This window comes from Rhinolophus sinicus, linkage group LG02, assembly GCF_036562045.2.
Source record: "Rhinolophus sinicus isolate RSC01 linkage group LG02, ASM3656204v1, whole genome shotgun sequence".
In the NCBI taxonomy this organism is placed as follows: domain Eukaryota; kingdom Metazoa; phylum Chordata; class Mammalia; order Chiroptera; family Rhinolophidae; genus Rhinolophus; species Rhinolophus sinicus.
This window is the reverse complement of record NC_133752.1, coordinates 137465744-137489139: the sequence shown is the minus strand read 5'-3', so window position 1 is coordinate 137489139 and position 23396 is coordinate 137465744. Positions and strand designations below refer to the sequence as shown.

The 23396-nt window shown below is 38.5% G+C and overlaps 1 protein-coding gene and 1 pseudogene across 4 annotated transcripts in view; one reads left to right on the top strand and one right to left on the bottom strand.

The window, feature by feature from the left end:
- The window catches only part of GRIP1 (glutamate receptor interacting protein 1), a 621870-nt gene that overhangs the window by 491063 nt on the left and 107411 nt on the right, over nt 1-23396 (bottom strand). The window lies entirely within an intron of this gene.
- LOC109447765 (cytochrome c) lies at nt 7258-7608 on the top strand (annotated as a pseudogene).

The window sequence follows — 23396 nt, the reverse complement described above, 5'->3', positions numbered from 1 at the left end:
GTACAGCAGAAGCTCTGGGAACAGAAAAGTGCTGCAAGGACTGCTGTTGTTTTCAATATCCAGTTTTCTTTTTTTTTTCTTTAAAAGCAGGTGCTTAAACTGGTGTAGGTGGCAATGTGCCTGGGTTAAAAGACAAAAAAGAAAGAAACTATATTACCCAAACTCCCTTGCATTTAAGAGCATCTAAAGATTTAGCAGAAGCCAATGACGGGCTTCTGGGAAAATGCTACAAAGGGAGCTGACTCAGTTGAGAGCCTTGCCCTTCCCTTCTTCTCCCTCCTGCTATCTGGAATGTGGGCATGATGGCCAGAACTCCAGCAGTTATTTTGTGACTATGAGGTGACCTTGAGGCTGAGCAGCTGGGCTAAAAAGAGTGGAGCAAAAAGACAGAAACAGCTGAGCCACTGATGACTGTATAAATATAAAAGAAGTTCTTGACTACCAACCCTAAGATGTCTCTCACATGAGAGAAAAATGAACCTCTATCTTAAGTTACTACCGTGTTTCCCCCAAAATAAGACCGGGTCTTATACCGTATTTCCCCAAAAATAAGACCGGGTCTTATATTAATTTTTGCTCCAAAAGACGCAGTAGAGCATATTTTCAGGGGATGTCTTATTTTTACATGTACAACAATCTACATTTATTCAAATACAGTCATGTCATCTTCTGGAACATCGTCATAACGTACTAAATGCGCTCGTCTGACGATCTTAACTAGGGCTTATTTTTGGGGGTAGGTCTTATTTTTGGGGAAACGTAGTCGTATCTCGAGTCTCCTTTTCTGGCAGCTGAAACTAATCTCAATTGATACAAAGCTATTAGGTTATTTGACTTGCTCCTGAAAAACTCCGTATTGCAACACTGTACTTTATTTGGCAGGTTGACACCCCACTAATTCATGGTCCACAGCCTCAACTGAGTCCCCGGAAGGGCCTGGCACTCTCAGTCTCCATCATCATTTCATCTTCCTCCCTCAACAAGAGTTCCTCCAAATCTCTTCAACTTTCCACAAACCTCTAAGCTCTTTTTAATCCCACTTAACTCTTGGCAGAAGACCTCACCTTCTGCTTCTGGGGGGGAGGCGGGAGTAGAAACCATTAGATAAGGGCCAGCACAGCTCCTTCCATCTAATCCACGACCCCCTCGTATTTGTCAGTCAGGAGGAATTAGGAGCCCACACTCTGGATTCAGGAAGACCTGGATGGTATCTCATTCACTTGCTGAGAAATCTGGGGAAGACCCCTTACCCTAAGTTTCAATTCCTCATCTATGAAATGGGAATGATAGTTGTGGCTGCATTTCATGAGCTTTTGGAAGGAGTAAATGACATAAAATTTTAGCATACTTTAACACAATACCCAGAACACGAGAAATACTGACACAATATCTGTCACAATCACCACAGTGCAAAGGGCCTGACAAAAGAAGCACATGGTAAATATTTGCTGAATGAACTATACATTAAACAAATTCTATTTCAAATCTCGGGAAGATCCCTGTCAAATGAAAACTGATATATATGACCAAACCCATAGAAATACAGGTGTGTTTGTGTAACTGATCCAGAGTTGCGCCATCAGCTGACAAAGATGATCACATTCTCTGAATTCTTTTTGTTTCTAGGGAATAAAAACTTGGTACAGAAATGCGTGTGGCTGATTTTCATAGTATTGGACTTGTATTGGACTGAGAGAACATTGAAGGGGTACCACATAACAAATGATGCCTAGTTCATAAGAGAACCAGAGAATAATCAATACAGCGAGACAAGAACTTTTTACTCAAAATATAAATAAAGTTAATTACTAGTGATATGTCGTTTTAAAGGAAATGATGAGACTTTGGCTTTTCTAGCAGATTCTGGGCTCGTGGGAAGATAAGATTCACATGCAGAAGATATAAGTAAATAAGTACATAGGACTCTCTTCAGATGAGTTCAAGAAACAAGGCCAAAAGAATGTTTAAATCAACTTCTATATACAAAGTCAGAGATTAAAATAACAAAGCTAGGTAAAGATCTCTACATACACACCAATGTCTACAGTGACACAGATGTAATGTAACCAATGAAATGGGGTTAGGAAACTGCCAAGCAGCCTGAAAACCACCCAAACCTTCCACGACTTCAGTCAGTAACCACATACCAGACAATAATCAGTATTTTGAAAAAGGAATTACAACGCATTTTCAAGAATGTATGGCCTATGAGAAATATACTATAATATCCCTCTTAAACGTTATATAGAAGAGCGAGTGACTATATGTTCAGTTTTTATTTGTCTAGGGGATATAGAATGTCAGAGCTACCTGGAGGGCACCCTAAAAACCGTATGTATGATAATCAAACCTGTTTAAACAATTTTCTGAACAATAAAGAGAAATAGCATGAAAGTATGCATTACAAGTTAATGAATTGACTAACTTGATTAGCCATTTTCATATAGGAATAACGATAACAGATATCCTAAGAGGTGAATCGATCGACACTCCTCATAGGCAACTAAACAGTCTTCTCAGAGGAATGCTCTCTTCTCAGTGTTAGCAAGGTCGTTTACCCCACAATGCACTTCAGAAGGAGTAACTGAGGAGTTTGTTTTAAATTCTCAGTGTTTCCCAGTGAGTGTTACCAGTCCCTCTGACAATAACTTCAGTCTTTTACATGTAATAATGTTCTCCACTACCTCAGGAGATGGTGACTTTAATCTTTTTTCCCTTATTCCAAACAGCCCATTAGTGAAATAAAGGTCTCTTCAGTACTTGCAAGACCCCCATGGCTCGAAGCGAGCTATTGCCTAAAATCAAACTTTACAAATAAGCCTGCTACTCTAATTATCCTTCACTTCCCCACATGGTTGAAGTAACTGCAGTTCAGCTGAGCAACCTGAGTGTGAGTTCTGCCTCTACCATTTACCAGGACTCAACAATCCAGCCATCACCCTGCTTGTCTGATCTCATGTTTCCATCTATGAAATAGGAGGTTGGATTAGGTGGTCTTTCAAGTCTTTTCAAATATGCTGTCAAATTATTCTGTAGGATTTTGAACATCAGTGAGCACACTTAGTTGGTAGGCCTTGAGGTTATTTGCTCTCAGACACTGAGAAGGCAATTGTGTCAGGGGCAAGGTCTATACCTGTGTGCTTTAAATAAGCAGGCTTTTGTTGGACATGGAATACTGAGTCAACGCACATCTCACCAGACTGCATTTCTCCGTTAGAAATATAGCTCTCCATTAAAATAGCAAAGCGCTAATATTGTCACAAATCACACCACTCAAAGCAAAGGAAAAAAAATAAATGCATGAAGGCACAGTTGGATATGAACTATTTAAGCTAATCATAATATTCTCGCAAATCTAATTAGAAAGTTCACCATTGATTCATTTATTCCTTCATTCATCAATTATTTATTAATGTGTACTATGTGTTAGGTGCTGTGCTAAATATTCTCATCAAGTAAAAAGACAGATTCTAGGGTACAGATATCCCAAACGTACATTAAATCAAGGTGTCAGAGCTTTTCTGACATCACAAGTCCTTCATTATATGCTAACACCTTCCAAGTGAGAAAGAATTAATTTACCTCCTCAGATTTTTATCTTACAGATCCTTCCAATTATTCAAGCCTGTCACTGAGCGTCTGTTGTAATGTCTCTATTATTCCATGATCCTTTATCAGAAATCATTAACGATTCTGGCTCCAATAAATGTTATTTCAGTAAATATGTCGCGCATGCTCAATAGGTATCAGGCAGTGTGTTACATGTTAGAGATACATTGGGAACAAAGCAGTGGGAGAGTCCCCACTCCCACAGAGCTTATCATTGAGCAGATATTGATTAAAGGTGAATAAGATACATCAGACCTGTCTCTAAGCTCTTGGTCATTCCTGTCACTATTCGTATCATTTGTGACTACCCTGTGGGTTTCAGTTCTTGAAACACAGTAGGAAGCCAGTCAATAAATGAAAAATTTCAGTCCCTCTCTGTTTGTGGTGACAAGAAGGAAACTGCTCCTCCTAAAACTTGGCTGCCACCATTAAAGAACAGATTAGGATTCACTAATAAAACCTCTTTAGTTATTTCTACAGACGCCTGCCTTACAGGAGTGGTTGCTATCTAACATCCATTTTCCCCTTCTTCTTTCCAAGTGGAGCCATGATTTAGTTCAGGTTTTTGCCTCTCTTAATGCAGCCCATAGTTCTCAGGGGAAGTAGAACCTATCCTCAAAGGATGAGTCGATAGCCTACTCTATCACGATCATCTCATTGGCTGTGGTATTAATGATTCAGGGTTGAGCACATGACCTAAGTTAGCCACTCAGAGTGCAGGAAAGGAAAACAAACCCTTTCTTCCACTACAATTGGGGACAATTGCTGCCAGTGGTGACAATTATCTTGTGAAAGCCAGCTTGAGAAAAAGAGAAACACAGAGAATAAAGTAGAGCTGAGGTCCTAAAAAATAAAAATGGAACCTGACTGCTGGCTTCCCGTTATGTGTGAGAACCTATCTGTTTACTGTTTATGCCAGGTTAAGTGGGGTTTTCCGTTATATATAGTTAAAAGTATCTTGATATAATCCTCTGGACACTATTGGTTGAACTCAAAATTAGGAGAGACAAACATGTGCTTTAGAATACTTTTTATATTTTATATATTCAGAATATTTTTAAAGGCAAATTCTGACCAGAAGGAGAACATATCTCCTCTAAGACCCAGACGGAGAGTGAGGCATCTGTGATTATGGTTGTGAAGTGAAAACAATATTTACCACAAGCAATTTATAAGGTTCTTTTACTTCTGTCTAAGCTTGGTGTTTAATACGTTCAGAACACTGAGAAGTACTCTGGTTTTAAGGTTCTTTCTTTGAATTGAAAAGGAGTTCCTTTCAATTAAAAGCAACATAAAACAATCTACATTGGATCATTCTTTCATTCATAGAGGAAAAAAGGTTAACAATAAATAACCCAGGAATAAGGAACTTTTAAAAGAATCATGGATCATAGAATCACAGCTGGAAAAACCTTAGAGTCTCTAGATTAATGCTTTTCAAACTTTTCCACTGAAATGCATGAGGAAACTGTTTTCATGAGTATAGAAATAGTGCCTAAAATGGCCTGTCAAAAGCATGAAATATATTTGACATTTGACTTTTTAATCTTAAAAATGCAAGGGAATTTTGCCTTCTAGTGCAAAATACTATTTACATATTATTTTTTCCCAAACTCTTAGGGAAATTAATAGCCCTGGAAGTTGCACAGAACTATATTGTGGCTTTGGGTTGACCTCACTGGCACACCACTGTGAATCCCCAGGGACAGATGGTATGTTTACCCAAGCGCAAGTGCACAGCTATAGACCATTTCCCTCATGCCACAGATCAGAGAACTGAGGACAAGAGATGTTTAAAATACACTTACCCAAATTCTGAAGTTAGTTACTGGCAGAGCTGAGAACAAGTTCATTCTAACTTCCAAGACCAGTAATTTCTCCAAATGTTTCTTTTAATCTTTGTATGAAAATAAAAATCACCCACACTAGAAGGTCAGCTACAGCTCTACTCAACTTCATGAGGCGATGGGTCATATCTTGAACATGCTCAGCCTCAGTGCCTTTGTACTTGCTATGCGTTTCCTCCAGAAGGCTCATCTGGCTCTATGCATGGCTGGTTTCAGCCCAGCGTTCCTGTCTCAGCTCAGATGTTACCAGGCTAGAGAAGAGGACCTCCCTGACCACCCTATCTAAAGTGGTCTTCCCACCCCCAGCTACGCCTGACCACATCCATATGGCTTGTTTCCTTACTAGGACATATTACCATATAAAATTACCTTATTTATGTATTTGTTCCCTTGTATATTGTCTGGTTCCCTCCCTCCTGAATACAAGCTTCATGAAGGAATAGGCCTTTTCTGTCTTGTTCATTGCTCGCACCAAACCAGGAAGTTCGAAAATCGACGATGCTTCAAAACTATTTTTTAATAATTAACGAGAACCCTACACTCTCTCATCTCTGTTTCCAAGCTGCCACTCTCCTCGAATGCCTTTCCTCCTTCACATTTGCCTGCTCAAGTATTACCCATTCCAAGGACAACTCAAATCTTACATCTTTTAGGAAGCTTCACCTACCATGTTTCTCCCAAAATAAGACCTACCCCGAAAATAAGCCCATTAAGATCTCAGCCAGATGGATGCATTTAGTACGTTATGATGATGTTCCAGAAGATGACATGACTGCATTTGAATAAATGTAGATTGTTGTACATGAAAAAATAAGACATTCCCTGAAAATAAGCCCTAATGGAACAAAAATTAATATAAGACCTGGTCTTACTTTCAGGAAAACACAGTAGACCTACTTACTGACCTGCCTGGGAGAACACCGAAAACAGGAAACTTGCCTTATTCACATGTATATTCCCAGGTCCTGACATAAGGTGGACCTTTGCTCCTGGTCACTTCTGTCACTTGCTCTTTGCTGCTGTCATCTCAGTGCACATTTACTCTGTGTTCTAAAAGACCATGTAAAGGTTTTCCTGCTTGTGATTGACTATGTTTTCCATTATGCCAATTGTGTTTCTTAAACACTCCAATGCAAATTTTAATTCTGTCATTTTAATTTATCTCCCCTTGCCATCTTTTGCTCATGTCATCCAGGGTCCCTTTTATTTTTCCAAGTTTGTTTGTTTGTTTGTTTGTTTATTTTTAATTAAAGTTTATTGGGGTAATAATGGTTAGCAAAGTTATATAGGTTTCAGGTGTACAATTCTGTAATACATCATCTATAAATCACATTGTGTGTTCACCACCCAGAGTCAGTTCTCCTTCCATCACCATATATTTGATCCCCTTTACCCTCATCTACCACTCCACGCCCCCCCACCCTCTGGTAACCACTAAACTATTACCTGTGTCTATGAGTTTTTGTTTCTTCATTTGTTTGTCTTGTTCCTTTGTTGTTTTCAGTTTTATATCCCATGTATCAGTGAAATCATATGGTTCTCGACTTTTTCCATCTGACTTACTTCGCTTAGCAAAATCATCTCAAATTCCATCCATGTTTTACCTCAAGGCAATCTTTCCTTTGGGTTTTATATACTTTCATTGAGATTTTGCCTCTATGTAGTCAATGTAGGAGTCCTAAGTTATTCAAAATAGCCTGCTGTTTCCTGCTATAAATTATATTTATACGTAGAGAGAACTGGACGTCCAGCTTGCAAGTGTGAGCCTCTGTATCACACGTGAAGAAAGAGCGATTTAAAAATGGATGATATTGAAAAGGGCAGGAAGATTTTTGTTCAGAAGTGTGCCCAGTGCCCTACCATGGAAAAGGGAGGCAAACACCAGATGGGGCCAAATCTCTATGGTCTGTTTGGGCAAAAGACAGGTCAGGCCCCTGGGTTTTCTTACACGAATGCCAATATGAACAAGGGCATCACCTGGGGGGAGGAGACACTGGTGGAGTATTTGGAGAATCCCAAGGAGTATATCCCTAGAGCAAAAATGACCTTTGCTGTCATTAAGAAGACGGAAGAAAGGGCAGACTTGACAGCGTGTCTCAAGAAGGCGACTAAGGACTCATGCTTGGCCACTGCCTTATTTATTACTAACTAGCAACATCTCATGACTTTTTCAAAGTGTACTATATTTAAATTGATCTCATATACCAGAATTCAGATCATGAATGGCTGATAGAAGATTTCTTTGGGGCAGTCCTGATTCAAATAAGATTGGCTTTTAGTTAAATGGATATAATCAGCTTTTCCAACTTGGATGATAATTTGGTTCAGCAAGAGCTATCACTGTTTTCCCTTCTAAAGATATGATTGGAGGTGATTAGTCATGTTCAACTTTTCACAGAGATGGTAAAAGTCATCTCAGAACCTGAAGGAAATTGGTCTTTTATTTAGATTACATAACTGGTTACATTTACAGGTTTAAATACTGAGGAAATCCCCTCACTGTCTCATAGTACAGCAAGACTCGCTTGTGTTTCAAGTTCTGTTAATTAGCCTGTTAAAAGGCAAAGCCCGAAGATAAGGTCTCAGTGTCCACTTTATCTTTTCGGTTCTAACTATGCCAATTTAATTAAAATTTCCTGTATCTAAATTGTTGCCTTTTCCTTAATGAAAGGCATTTTAGTTTGGTTTATGTATAATATCAAATAAAGAACATTTAACACTTGCCAAAAACAAAAACAAACAAACAAAACAATTACAACCAGAAGTAATCTCTTCCTCTGATCTTTCAGCTTGATACTTCTTTCCCTTAATCTGCACTGTTATTTTATGAACTCCAAATTTAGGGGTTCCTCTGTTTTCATCCTAGAAGGAGGGTGTTCTATCCAGGCTCATGTGTTGACCAAACTGGTGATTCGGAGAGCTCAGCCTTGCTCACTGTCTTCCAGGAAGCAGGTCTAATCCCAGATGTAAAGCAAAGGGACCATGGGTGCGTCCGTTTATCCTGCCTCCACGAGTCTAGCCTAATTCAGAGCAAGTCTAGTGGACCTAGATGGGATCTTCTCTCAAGCCTGTGGATTAATGGAGTTCAAAGATATGGGAAAAATGAGCATGCCCAGGGTAAAAGATTTCCTAAAATGCAATGCAGTCCTCCTCTATACTATGTTCTGTCCTGTGTTTCTGAACGTACTGCCATTAAATGAACACTGAAAGTTGAGAGAACACAATTAAAGCTTCTTCACAGAAAACTGAATAAAAGAAAAAAGCAAGGGACCAAAAATCGAACTCTGAAACTTGCTAAATTTAAGAACTGGAGGAAGAGAGAGAAAGAAGTAGTCCAAAGCTAAATTATAACCATGCCGTGTTACCGAGATAACTTGAGGCAAAGTTGGGGGGAGGGGGTTGAAGTACTGAGCAGGGGTGATCATCAATGTCAATGATGTCATCAAGGGAAAAGAATGAGTACTGCACGATTCGCAGGCTCCCGACGTCACTGGAATTTTCAGAAGGATACAAAAAATACCATTCTGGCAGCTGATTAAGCAATGAGGAGAAGGGTGAAGAAAGGGAAACCAGGACATTCTTGTTGAGGAAGATCAACAGTGAAATAGAGGTGAGAAATACGTGGGAGTCACCTATTTTAATATTTGAGATGGTAAAATCTACAAGCACTACTTAAATCTCTAAGTAAAAATAATTGACATAATTCCCTTTCTTGCATTTGGGAAAACCATCTCAGGTTTGGAAAATAGTGAGAGTAACCATTAGGCACATCCATTTTAAAATAGAGGGGCACAAGTGGGATGAGGAGCGAAGAATTAAAGCCCAGAAATCAGAGAATATTAGATGAAATACCAGTGAGGAAAAGCTCCATGATTTCTTTTCTAACACTGAGTCCAAAAATTTCCTCCTTAACTCTGCTAAATCACCATGAAATTTTTGGACCTCTCTTTTTAATATTTTGTTAAATTGTTATATGGCTCCAATATCAACCACAGGGTATGTGTCAAACTCTAGAGGATTCTTACAACTAAATAAATAAAACAGTGAATTTGTATGGTTTGATGGCTAGACATTATCACACTCATTGATAGGAAGATTATCGCAGAAGAAAAGTGAAATTCTTTTGAATGGCATTAAAAATGTATGTATTTTTATAGGTAAGAAAATGTCATTAAGTATTTTCTTTCATATCTTATACACTGAGTGTATCAAAGATCTAACTAATATTTTCAACCACAATGCAGAGAGACTAAGCCATAACATAAAGGCTTCTGGCCTCAAGCAAACTTGATGAAGGCAGTGGAACCCGTGAATCAGAAGTATTGTGTATCTCAGCTTTGATCTACAGCCCCAAAGAGAATCTCACCCAGGATTCCTTCGACCCAGGAGCACAAGACCACCAAATACCGTGTTTCCCTGAAAATAAGACCTAGCCAGACCATCAGCTCTAATGTGTCTTTTGGAGCAAAAATTAATAAAAGACCTGGTATTATATTACATTATATAAGACCCAGTCTTATTTTAATATTTATTATCTTAATTTTTGCTCCAAAAGACACAATAGAGCTGATGGTCCGGCTAGGTCTTATTTTCAGGGAAACTATTAGTAAATTGTTCTTACTTCATTAATCATTTAAGAAAGATCATGACCTAGAAACTCTCCCACTCTAAAAACTAATTCCCATCTGAAAAAAAAAAATCATCAGATTACCCACCAACTGCTTAAATATTTGAACATTTAAAAAGGGACTCACTCAAACAAGTGTTTATTGAGGAGTCTGAGACTAAAGGGAATAGGTCACTTAGATGCCAACACGGAATTGACTCTTTAGTCAGGTGAGCAGGACAAAGATTATATAAAGAACCAACATTCAAGGCAGTAGGCTCAAGGGGCTAAAATCAGAGGCAAGAAAAACGCAGCGATTACCAATGTGGTTTAATGGCAGTGACTTTAGCATGAGATGACATTAACCTTATGGGCGGCAACTTCCATTTTTATTTACAATCTTTCCTATGTGTGACATCTTTTGGCCTTCCGTCTAATTTTTCTCCTAGAGAGTGGATTTACTGGCTACGCATAAGTTTCCAAAGCAAGTTAAGCTTTAATTATCTGATTTAACCTTTCTCTTGAGTACAGTCAACACCAATGGAGGCTGGCACCACTTTTTCAAGACTTAAGCTAATATAAAGGCATGACCGAGCCTGTGCCTCTTCCCCTAGGAGCTGCACAAGGGCTCGGGATCATCAACATGTTAATTCTCCAGAGAAATCTACCAGAAAAGATGAGATCACTTGTACGTAGTTAGACTAAAAATAAATTCTGTCTTATGTTATATGGAAATGACTGCTGACATTTTCCCCAAACATAACCCTAGTCTTAGGAAAAAAATCAGCTTAGCATTTTGTTGATTTTGAAATTCATTTATCATACTAAACGCATAATATGTATTACCTCTTCCTTTACAGTTTAGACAGGGTGTACATCTTAGTTTCTGCATATTTAGTTCATTCAACGAAAATTAATTGAGGGTCTACTGTGTACTGGCTGCTGTTATAGGCTCATCTGAGGACACCGCAATGAAATGAAATGAAGAAAGTGACATCTCTGCCATCACAGAACTTACATTTTAGTGGATGAATATATAAATGTACCACCTGCATCCACAGTGCAGTAATGTTCATTCATCACAGTGAAATCTACTTCCTGTCTTAAACTTGTAAATATTTAAGTAGTATCAGGTATCTAAACAAGTCACTAAGTAACTTTTTTTCTGCACCACTATTAAACTATTATAGCCCAGATCTAAAGCTTAGCATATTCACATAATATTCTGTGGGCTTTCTATCTTTTTTTTTTTAATTTCCTATAGCAGGTTGCTCTCCCTTGCACAAGTTACCTTTAATAAAAGGATTCTTTTTTTTTCCATTCTTTTTTTCCGTTCTTAACCCCAACAACCTCCCCCAGCAGCATGACTCATTCTCCCAACGTACACAAAAAACGTTCTCATGCAGTTTGTATTCTCATGTGAGAGCACCTTGGTTTGAAGGATACCTTCTTGTCCTTAATCTCATCTTTTCAAAGATCTTGAAGACCTACTTGACGCGGCATACAATGTGATCACTTCTTTATCTTTTCAGGTCATGTCTTGCAACTCACTGTATACTCCACAGAACTGCTTTCGTTTCTCAGTCACCACAAGCTCCATCTCACCTCCAGGCCTTTGCTCACGCTTTACACACTGCCTAGAACAGGCAAAATGCTTCTTCAACCTTTAATACTTAGTTCCGACATTATCTTCTCCAAGAAACTTTCCCTGCCCCTGTATCTCTGCTCCGTGGGGGTACTTTAAGTTCTCTTCCTCCCAGCTCGCACAATACATGAGGAAGAACCACAGTAACGGAGCTTCCCACACTGTACTGCAATCATCTAAGGAGCAGATCTGAAAGGGGACATGAAGTCCTGGTCCCGTCTGTATACCAGTGTCTCATACAGTGCCCTCCATATAGGAGATACTACAAAACATGTTGTTGGATAAACACATGAATGAATTTAAAAAACACACTTCAATAAATTTTTCACAGTTGAAAATAGCAAGTAACGAAAACTTGTGAAATTACCAAGTTCCCTAAACCAAAATATGTATCTTAACTCAGTCCAATGGTCTTCTTCTTTTGCAATACAAGATATCTATTTATGTAGCTTTTTGTTTTAACTGGATATTAAATAAAATTAAATGTATAAACTTGAAAAATCCTACAGGGATCATGGAAGTTGATGGAGGAACTATAGTAAGCAACTGAACAAATATCTGTTATGAGATTTACCCTCTGCCCAGGAGACACCAGAAAGAACTTCATTAGAAAAGACCTCCCTTCACCTATGAGGTAATGAAAGGGACATTGCCAGAGCCCTTAAGCCAAGGAGTGGGTGACATCAACTTTATCCTGAGCAATTTAAATCTGTCTAGAATGCTATGAGGCCTAGATGAAAAAGAGGAGCTAAACATGTTTTAATTTACCATTCTTGGCAGCTGCCCCTCTCAAAAAGAGATGAACTTGAGCTTTGGCTGTGGAGCTTCCCTTCATAGTCAGGATTTTTTCTTTTCTTTTTTTTTTTTTTTTTTTGCCTCAGTTACTTGCTACTTTCTTATCTCTGGAGCAGCTATTTTTGTAGTAAAATTCATAAGCTAAATAGTTTTGAATTTCTATTGTATAATAAAGAATGTATCTGGCTTTGTTCTGGGTTCCTGGGAGGGAGTCTCTAAATTCAGAATTGCACAGGTGACAGGACTGTCTTTGTTACCCACACTAGGTCCTCAGACCACACCTGAATTTATGCTAATGAAGCGACTCATGATGGGCCCTTAGACAGTTTCAGGATGGGGGCTGGCCAGGCTAGAGAGATGAGAGGGATGGGACTTTAAATCACATGATGTCCGCTCAGTCTCTGGGGAGGAAAAAAAGGCTAAGGATTGAGTTCAGTCACATGGCCAATGATTCAATAAATCATGCCTACACAATGAAACCCCAATAAAAACTCTGGGCACCGAGGCTCTGGTGAGCTTCCTGATAGGTGAACAAATTGATATTTCTGGAAGGCAACGTGTCCTAATTCTAAAGAGAGAAGTCACAAAAGCTCTGTGTTCAAGGCTCTTCCAGATCTAGTCCTACATGTCTTCACACAGATGGTTCTGTTTGTATCCTTTATAATAAAAACGTAACCATAGCATAGTGCTTTCTTCACTTCTATGGGTCATTCTAGTGAATTATCAAACTTCAAGAGATTGTAGGAATTCCTGAATTTGTAGTCAGTTAGTCAAAAGTATACTGCAAACTTGTGGCTGGCATCTGATGTGAGGGCATTCCTGTTAGGGACGCTGACTTTTAACCTCTCCTGTAACTCCAGGAGATGGCAAGCATCAAAACTGTATTACAGATTTACACTGCTCTGTCATGGGAACCACACAATTATCATACTTACTCAGAATGAATACAAAACGTCAGGCCTGGAGTCAGGGGACTTGGGTCCAGGTCCAAACCTACATTTAGTAGCTCTATGATCTTGGGCAATCCACATAACTGTTCTGAGTGTCTCTTTCCTCAACAGTAAATGAGAGGGGCTTCTGCCATTTCCCATCTTTATACTGCTCCCACTAGGCCTCAATTTGGTGGGAAGCCAATGATCGCTGGTTCCTCTGGACAGAATTCTTCTATAGGCCTCTATTATTAGCAATGATTTGCAGATATTAATCGATTTGAGGACTTTGCACTTCCTGTTCCCTCTACCTGGAACACTCCTTCCCCAGACGTCTATGTCACTTACTGCCTAACTTTCTCCAAGGTTTTTCTGCACAAATATAATTTTCCTGTTGATCCTTGCTGGTCATGTTATCTACAGTTTCAACCCCCATACTCAACATTTGACCACCTCCTTCTCTGCTTTATTTGGCTCCAACATTTATTTTTAACTAATGTACTATATATGGCAAGGGCTTGTTTCTCATATATTTCCTCAGTAGATTGTAAGCTCTGTGAGGGCAGGGATCTTTGCCGTTTGGTAAATGACAAATAAATAATACGTGCTTCACAAATATTTCACAAATGGATCCATGATTAGCTTTTCTATGTAGGCACAGCAGCTTAGTGCTCAGACCTGAAATAACTGCAAAAATTATTCCCCCACAATTCAAAAAGACTAGGAAAAAAGTGTTATGATAGGTAATAACAGAATGCTAGGAATGGTAGTCAGAGTGAGAAATTATGGAGGTTAAGAAATTTTGTGTTGATAGCAAGGATTAAAGACTAGAGAGGATGGTAATGAGTGAAACTGATGAGATAAGACACTGGGAAAGAGTAAGACCATACATCTTAGAATGTTCAATGATGAAGACAAGGAAAGGAATAGGGGAAAAACTGTATAGCAGTCAGTGCTACTGTAATTCGAAAAGGTGAGAAATTATCTTATTAGTCACAGCAGATTATGAAAAACAGGTGGTATAAGAAAAATGCTCTGAAATATTGATAAATTGCAGGGGAACGATAGTTTAAACCTGCTATCTGATACAGTATCTGCTGGACCCAAGAAGCTATTAAGCACTTGAAATGTGGCTACTCTGAATGAAGATGTATTTAAAGGTATAAAGTTAATGCCAGATTTCAAAGATTTAGTACAAATTTTAAAGTGTAACACATATTATTTAAAATGTTGGTATTAGTTACATATTAAAATAATATTTTTTGGCTATATCAGACTAAATAAAATATATAATTAAAATTAATTTCACCTTTCTTTTTACTGTTGTAACGTGGCTAACAGAACATTTAAAATGCCATATGGGGGCTAGCATTATATTTCTATCGTAAGTGCTGGTTTAGAAGTATCCAAGGGGTGTATAAAGAATTCTGCAGGTTTGATGTCATCTCCTATGAATCTGGAGAAATGAGAGAAGGCAGTCTCCATTAGAGAAATTTGCTATGGAAGGAGAGTCTTCAAGGGAAAGCAGAGTTTCAACATCAGGGAGGAAGTGAAATGGTTCTTTGGGAAAAAGTTATAGTTCAGGTAGCAGAGGCAGGGTAGTGGGTCAAATCGCAGGAGAGGTAGACACTGAAGTTCATCTACTCCACGCTGGTCCCAAAGCTGAGAGCATTTCCTTTAGTCAAGATGAACTTCCTTTGGGAAGTTGCGGGAGGATGAATAAGTCATCCAATTATAATACTGTCAGCCAACAAACATTTATTAAGGACATTATGTATCTTAGGCTCTAGGAATTTAAAAATGACTAAGTTCCTGCCCACAAAGTGTTCTCAGGCTAGAGGGAGAAACACGTATATAAAAATAAATTGCAATATATATCCTGGAAAATACAGTAATTGAGTGTAACCTAGGTCCCAAGGTCAGAGCCAAGAGTGAGATATACACAGTTTAAGTGCTATGTGCTATGTCAGCTGGGGTATGGGCTACACAAATAGGCAACTCAGCACAATTTCAACTCAAGATACAAAAGGGTCATGTCTTCTTTTACTTAAAAGCATTAAAGCTTTTGTCTGGGAAAAAACATATTCCCCATAAGACTTTTGTAAATGTAAAGTAATTTACAATGTATTATTCCACTCTCTGTCATTTAAACAATCACTATGCTGCATTCAAAAACTTTTAAAATACCCGCTTATTATCTGCAATATTATTTTAGGTGTCTTTATATAAAGCAAAATGTGCACATAACTGCTACTCGCTTTTACTATTTTAAGATGCCAGATGGTTACAAACGAGAATACTAGAGTATTTCTTTCATTTTTCTGATTTTGTTTTTCTTTTTTCAAAAACTGTAATACAGTTTGGCTGGTATATTTAGTTCTAAGAGGTATAATATGAAACAGCAAAATCTCATTGATAGAAACAAATCAACCTGTGTATACCTTTCTGGTTCTCTTCATTTCTTCAGAGGCACTGCCTTAAAGGGGAAGAGAACTGCTGGTAACCCCGGGGTTGGGGCCGGCAGTGTACCCGCGGTGCGCATGCACGTGTTTGTGGCAAGACTTGATCACGTCTGGGGTTTACCCTTGTCAGAACAGGCCAATGGCAGGAAGACAGGCATTGAGCATTAGGTTCAGAGAAACCTAGATCCAAATCTCACCTTTACAGCTGATTAAATTTAGAATCTTGAGAATATTAATCAACTTCTCAGAACTGCAATTTCATCACCAAGATAATGGAGCTAATAGGCTACACACACCCCATATTGTGAAAATTAAATGAACATTCTGAAAAACAGAAGGTGCTCAGTAAGTGGTACTTCTGTAATCCTTTTCCTTCCCTCCAAACCCCACTGCCCCTTCCCTCCTGGTCATAGCCACATACCCCCAAAAGAAAGAAAAAAATTACATTAATCGACATAGCAGATATTGTCCTCCTAGGGGTACTAGTACATCAGTACATCAGTGAAAGCAGCCAACCATGTCCTGTGTATTAAAATGACAGAACACAGTTGCAGAATAAAAACATCATTAATTTCTATTAAAAATTTACTACTTAAGGACTTTCTAGCAAAATTAATCCAAGCTAATTGAATAGTCCTTGAAGAACAGGAAAATCATCAAGGCCATCGCAAACTATTGATTCAGTTTCTAGAAAGCTAAAAAGCAAATTATAGAAAGTTGTTATGAGAATCTTCTCCTTATCAGCTTGAACAAAGGCTCATAAACTTGACCCACTAAATTCCAACAATCTAAAATTCAGTAGAAGAATAACATCTTAAAATAACCCTAAGAGGGTGTGTTTTTATCAGAAAAAATAACCTTCCTTAAATCCTCTAGGGAAAGAAATAAGACATAAATTTAAATTTTTTATGTTATAAAAATTTTCCAATTTTGATATCAAAGTCTCCTTTTTATTTGAATAAGTACAATGTCCACAAAAAAGTTCTAAAGAAAAACAATAATGCATTTGATTAAAATAAATCACAATGCTGAGTACAGTCTCCAGTGAATAGGGCACTGAATGACTGTGCAGGAAATAGTAAATAAGCAGCAAAAGCAAGTATGTCTTAACAACATGTTACGACAGGACCATACATTAATTCAGGTGATTCTTTAAAAATCCACGCAGGACAGGTAGACATTTTTATACCAACTTTGTGGGTGAGGAGGCTCAGAGAGGGAGAGTGACTTAACTAAGTTCATGCTTCCTAAGTGGACTGGAACCCAAATTAGCTGATTCATTTGGGGGCCTTTAATAATTTTAGTGTTCAGAACACCCTCATGGAGGTTATTCGGTTTCCAGGCCACACAGGAATCCTGTCAATAACATTCTTGACACGTGGTTATTTGGTCCCTGTTTCCCAGTTCCAGAGACTCACTCCTTTTATAAGGTCACTGTTGCCATTTCTGAAATGTCTTCTTTACAATAAATCTAAATCTTCTCCCTAGTTATTTTTATCCTTCCACCCTGGCTACACAGCATAAATCGAATCCCCTTTCCATAAAAGACCTGGTTTCCTAAAGCTCTTTGTACTTCATAGCTAAACATTCCTTCCATCAAAATGGTTTACCATGAGATGCTGTGATGGGCACCACCAAGGTACCACGTCTGAAAACCCTTGCTCACGTCTACCTTCCCATTTCTTCTCACCTTTTGATTTTCCTTTAATATCACCCCTGAGGTATTTAAAACAGAATCATAAATAGACTGATAAGTAAAAGAACATACAATTAAATGGCAACTAGTAATAACCATGATCTTCCCAAATTATTGACCTTCCCAAAATATCTAGCACTGTTTAGTGGAGGATTATTTATAATCTGTATCTGTAAGAATCAATAGAGTTATAAAATCTCCTCATCCTTCACATTCAAAGGCAGAATTCATCCAATTGTTTGCACAACAAGCATTTATTGAACACCAACTACATGCCATGTCCTATGGTAGGCTGTGACAAGCACTACCCATGGGAGTTTCTACTCTGAGAAGGAGTAATAATATTATTATTATCAAATAACTTTTAATGAGCATTTACTCTGTGTCTAAGTGCTTTTTTACAGGCACTAATTCCTCATGACGACCATAGGTAGGTTCTATTGTGATCACTATTTTCTGATGAGGAAACTAGATCCCAGAGAGGTTGGGGAATTTGCCAGCCTCTCTTTCTTTTCCCACCCTTCTTTTTTCTTTTTTGCTCTTTAAGTTTTATTTCCGTTAGCTCCTGGCTGCCCAATGCCCTTGCTAAGGCTAAGTACTATGAGTTTTCTTCATGCACAAATTTACATTCGTATGTAGATGACCACCAGGCATTAATACTGCTGCATCTGTTCTCCCTTTCTTTAACCCACTTCCTCTCCTGTGTACACAAATGGCCAAGGTCAGCAGATGGGCACCCCAAGTTTGACTTGACACTTGAACTGAACAATGAGATATATTCTAAGTAGCCAGGGGAAGGGGATATACTATTTCAGAGCAACTGTTATTAATCATGCCCAACGTCCTTCATTTCATGCAACACCAGTAGTTGGTAAGCAGCAGGATCAGAATGAGCAGTGTGTGCTATGACACGGAAGGCTTCATTGGCAGATCATGCTGTACGGTGTGTGCTTTGGTAAAGAGGCACAAATGTCAAACTTCGAGGATTCCTTTGCTGATGATTTTGTCTTCCAATCTTATGAAGAATCTTTCTATCTTCCGTGTTGGCACAGCTAAAGTAAACTAATCCTGCATTTCACTAGTTAATGCCTCATCTGAAGGACAAATAGGGGTTAGCCCAGAGAGGGAATGGGGCTGAATACAGGTAGTCAGGGCCTTCATAGCAAGAGGCCTGAGCATGTATGGGGTGGCTTGGGGGAATTCCAGGAACAAGTGCCAGGTTGGAAAGGACGGAGCGGGAGCATTGTCAAGGAAGAACTTTCTGATGAGAGTATATTTAAGGGTCATGAGGAACCACAATATATGTAACAGTTATATACATGAGGAACCACTATATACGTCAGTTATATACTGATATTCTTAAATTGATTTCCTCTATTTAAGCATTATAGGTATTAAAGACATCCTTAATGAAAAGACAGCATTACAAATATTTGGGGTTTAATGTTATCTATATTCCTCTTTTCTGAGAAATTGCTTCAGTTCATCACAAATGCAAAAGGAAAGAGAAGCAGTAAGCATGTCCCTGATTAAACTTTTTAAAGGGAAGTAGTATTGCAGTAAATACATTTACAGATTATTTGGCTTGTGAAATTTCATTTGATAGATATCATAATCATCTTTTTAGTCTTTGGACCATATGATATTTAGAAAGTTGTTGAGTTTGTGTTTTGTTTTTGTTTTTTAATTAGAAAGGAGTCTAAAAATGCAATGCAACTAAAAATCTACTAAAACAATGTAAGAACTTAATTCGGTGTGTGTGTGTGTGTGTGTGTGATATATATTCATTCTTAGTTTTTAAGTTTCCTTTCCATGAGTTTGAAGCAGGCAGCTGCATCTTATGCAATATCCTCACAGGTTCAGCATTTAAAAGGTTCACTTTGACCCAGGAAATCTGAAAGCAAAAACTAATACTGCAAAAGTCTATCGTCTCCAGTCCTTGTCTGATACCCTGAGATGATCAATAATTCTAACTCCCAGGCTTTGCAGGTTAATGTCACATTACCATGAATTCTTCCAGGTAGAACTTCAGTGGGAGGGTTGATTTGATACTTTTCTCTGCAGCATTGGCAGAAAGGACCTTGAGAGACTGTTGTGCTGTGAAACAGCATTCACTCTTTAGCTGAGGCAACTCATTTACACTTCAGGCTTTTAGATAAAGAGGTTAGACTCTATACAATCTCAAAGCTTCTCACATGCTATAATTCTGTGACTTTTGGACGACTTGGTTTCCTCCTTTACAGATTGGAGCATGACAGATAGCCTGAGCCTAAGGCTATTATAAACCATCTATCTTTCCAGAGGAAAAGGCCATGTCCTTTTAAGTAAATGCGACATACAGCTAGCAATTCAAGTGCATAAAAAGGAGTACTGCCTGGTTTTAGTTAGAGCACGGTACATGTTTGGTGGGGCACTTTGCTGAACAGAAGCCAGTATGTCCATTCTGAGCAATGAAGAGAAAGGTGAGGAGTGCAACTCTGAGAGTAAGTGGGCAGTTAGAGAGCTGTAAGATGTGTGTGTGAGCAAGCCCTGCGGCCTGGTAAGATGATGGAGCTGATGGTAGCAGAGGTAGGGAATGACAGGAGAGTGACACAGAGGGTCAGAAAGGGAAAGCTACTGTTGTCTCCATTACTGTAGGGCTCAACATGTCACTCCAAAGGCCTCCACTGAGCCATTTTGTGTTCTTTCCTCATCGACAGTTTTAAAGTCAAATTATGCAGGAGGTGTTTAATATGGAGTTGTCATCCTCTCGCACAGGATAACAAGAGTCACTACAAAAACACTCATCTATTGTAATAAAAATGGATACCAAATGTCAACTTCGACCATCCAAAAATGTTTGGCTCAAATATCCATCAGATTAATAGATTCATTAATCTGTCAATAATCCATTGTATTATTCCTAACTATTCTATGAGATAATCCTATATCCTCCTCCATAGTTTAGCAAACTTTGGAGGCTTCCATGCTCTGGCTCTGATTTTCTACTTCTGTTGAATTATTATCCATTGCTTGAATACCCTGAAATTATTCTTTTCCTTGACCTCTGCACAGACCCAAATGTGGAACTCCCCTTCATCCCACCCTTCTTCCTGCTATGCAATTATTCACAGCTCTTGTACTTAGCAGAACATTTAGAGAAAGATGGTGGGCCAGTGAGATGGGTTACTGCACAGCACTGCTCAGTCAACAACTTCACCTTTTCCTAAAAGACCTTTCTACTTCTTTCCCTCCAAAAATTCTCATGAGCCATTCTACTAAGTCCCTCACTATTTGCTTGCTCCTCTCTCCCCTCTATTTCCCACAATGTCCAAGAAAATTCTACATAATCACTATTACTTAGAGCAATTCACTTCTCTCCAGGGCTGTCTTATAAACTCAATTCTAGGCCCAGCTTTGAATAATACACACCTAGAAGAGAGCCTGAGATGGCAGTCTTTACTTTAAAATGATTGGCAATTCCTAGGTAGTAGTTGTGGTTTTAAATAGTGACATTTTTCATTACAAATATATTCAAATATATGCCCTAAACAATGGTCATCAATCCTAAACAATAGTTAGCCTAAATATTTTACCATGACTTCCCAAAGTGGCACCCAAAGTATATTATCCTTTATTTATTTTAATACAGTTATTCTCAAACTTCAGCACGCACCCATATGGAGGGCTTGGGAAAACACAGATTGCTGGGCCTCCTCTCCAGGGCTTTGGTCTCAGTAGACTTGGAAATCTGCACTTCCAACATGTTCCAGGCATAGCTAATACTCTGTCCCTTGAAGAACCACTGCTTTAACAGAAGTTCTGTGAAAAGGGCAGGAAGAGCAGCAGAGGGCTTTGACTAACATAATGGCTGGAGCTTTCTGCTGAAGGTGTAGGTAGCAAACGCTTTCACCTGTCCCCTGTCAACCCACATATGGTGATGAATCATCTTGTTCCCACAGATTCTATTCTATTTCCTTAAGTTCCACGGAGCAAGCATTGGTATGGTCTGCATATTAATCATTCTTCCCAGACCCCTGTCATCACAGCAGCTCTAAGGATGTGCTCAGGCCTTACATCACAACTGTGAAACTGTTTAGAAGATGATGCTCATTTTCCCTCCCCTTAATTTCCCCTTAATCACCATGATTGTTGCTGATTACTCCTCAATGCTGGTGGGGGAGAATATGTAACGAGTGAGAAGCTTGAAGGAGATAAAAACAGTTGATAGAGTACATGATCCTTCGTATGTTTAGCTTTCAGATGTGACAATAATTTTCGTACTCTTCTGAGCAGATGACAGATGGCTGACTTCTGGCATAGAAAGGATTGACGCTTTGATGTGATGGCTGCCCCCACAGCCTCACTGACAAGGCACTGTAAATGAGAATCGTAACCAGAATTTTAGCTTCTGTTCAGCATCAACTGTTCAGCATCTTTTCACCAGTGAGATTTCTCCTGAGACAGGCTATGTCTTCAGGAATCCTTAAATTTACCAACTTAATCAATAGCCAAGTATAAGACACAAAGCCACACACATAGTGACAGCCTCTGTAAGCAATATTTGTAACTGACATTAAAGAATCACCTCGTGGTTTAGTGTAGAAAGGGGAGTTCCTCCTGTACTATCTTTTTCCTGCCTCCTCTTGTCACATATTTAGTTATTTTCAGAGCCATCTCTAAGGACATACGACCTTACTGTTTACAAAAAGAATGGCCAGTAAAACCCCTTTATAAAGTGGGTTCACTGCAGAGTACAGATCACATCAAGATATACAAGCCATGCCCATTGTAGCAGAGAAAGCTTAAAACTAAAAATCAGAAGATGTTTTCATTCCAAAGGCCGGGGTTTAAAGACCTACATTAATACACTATTTTATAAAATTGATGTTTCTTATGTATTAGAAATATTTTAATGCTTCAAATTCTCATTACATATCCTTCTGAGGGAGGGTGTACTTTTAGGGTCTGTCCTTAGATAATAGTCAGTTTCTCAGACACTGCACTTGTTAAATGTCTATTTGTTCTTCTCTTTCTTCTTCTCTACTTTGTTTAGCTAAATGAGTTGGAGCATGACTATGCTTAAGAACTCTTGACATGGAAATGTATTACTCAATCATCAGACTTTATTGGGCAGATACTGTCTTAAGGACAGCGTTATATTAATGGGTGCCCAAGATGAAAAAGTAATCGCACCTATCCTGAATAAGCTCGGAGTCCATGGGGAGAGACAGAATGTGACTAGATGAACAACTGTAAAATGGTGTGAAAACAGATAAATATAGTACATTGGGAACACTAGGTAAGGAGAGACTAACTTCCTAGGGATATAAAGAAGGCTTCAAAAGGAGGCTTTGTCTGAGCTTGGTTTCAAAGGATGCAGAGGGCAATGGAAGAAGAGAAAGGGAGTGAAAGGAAAAGAGCCTCATTCAGGTTCTATCTTTTCTTCAATTTGCATCAAGGACAAATTCTTAACCTCGTATCACAGAAAGTTAGAATTGTACAGTTTCATTTTATATCTACTTTCACTTCCATTTTTAGCCAATCCTAGGGAATCTCTGTTTTAAATTACTAAGGACTTGTTGCAGGTAAAAGGATAAATGAAAAAACTAGAAGCACATAGCTAATCTGAATGGGAGAGATTAAGAAAAATTAAGAGAGAATTTAAGAAAGGGAGAATACTCTTCCCTCCAATTCAGCATGATTTCCGATCCTTTCACCAAATTAATCTGATTCAGTTTAAGCTAATCAAAAAGCAATTGCTTAAATATTGTTGAAAAATGTTTTGTATAGGGGGCTTTTGGTCATTCAGAAAACGAGTTGAAGAC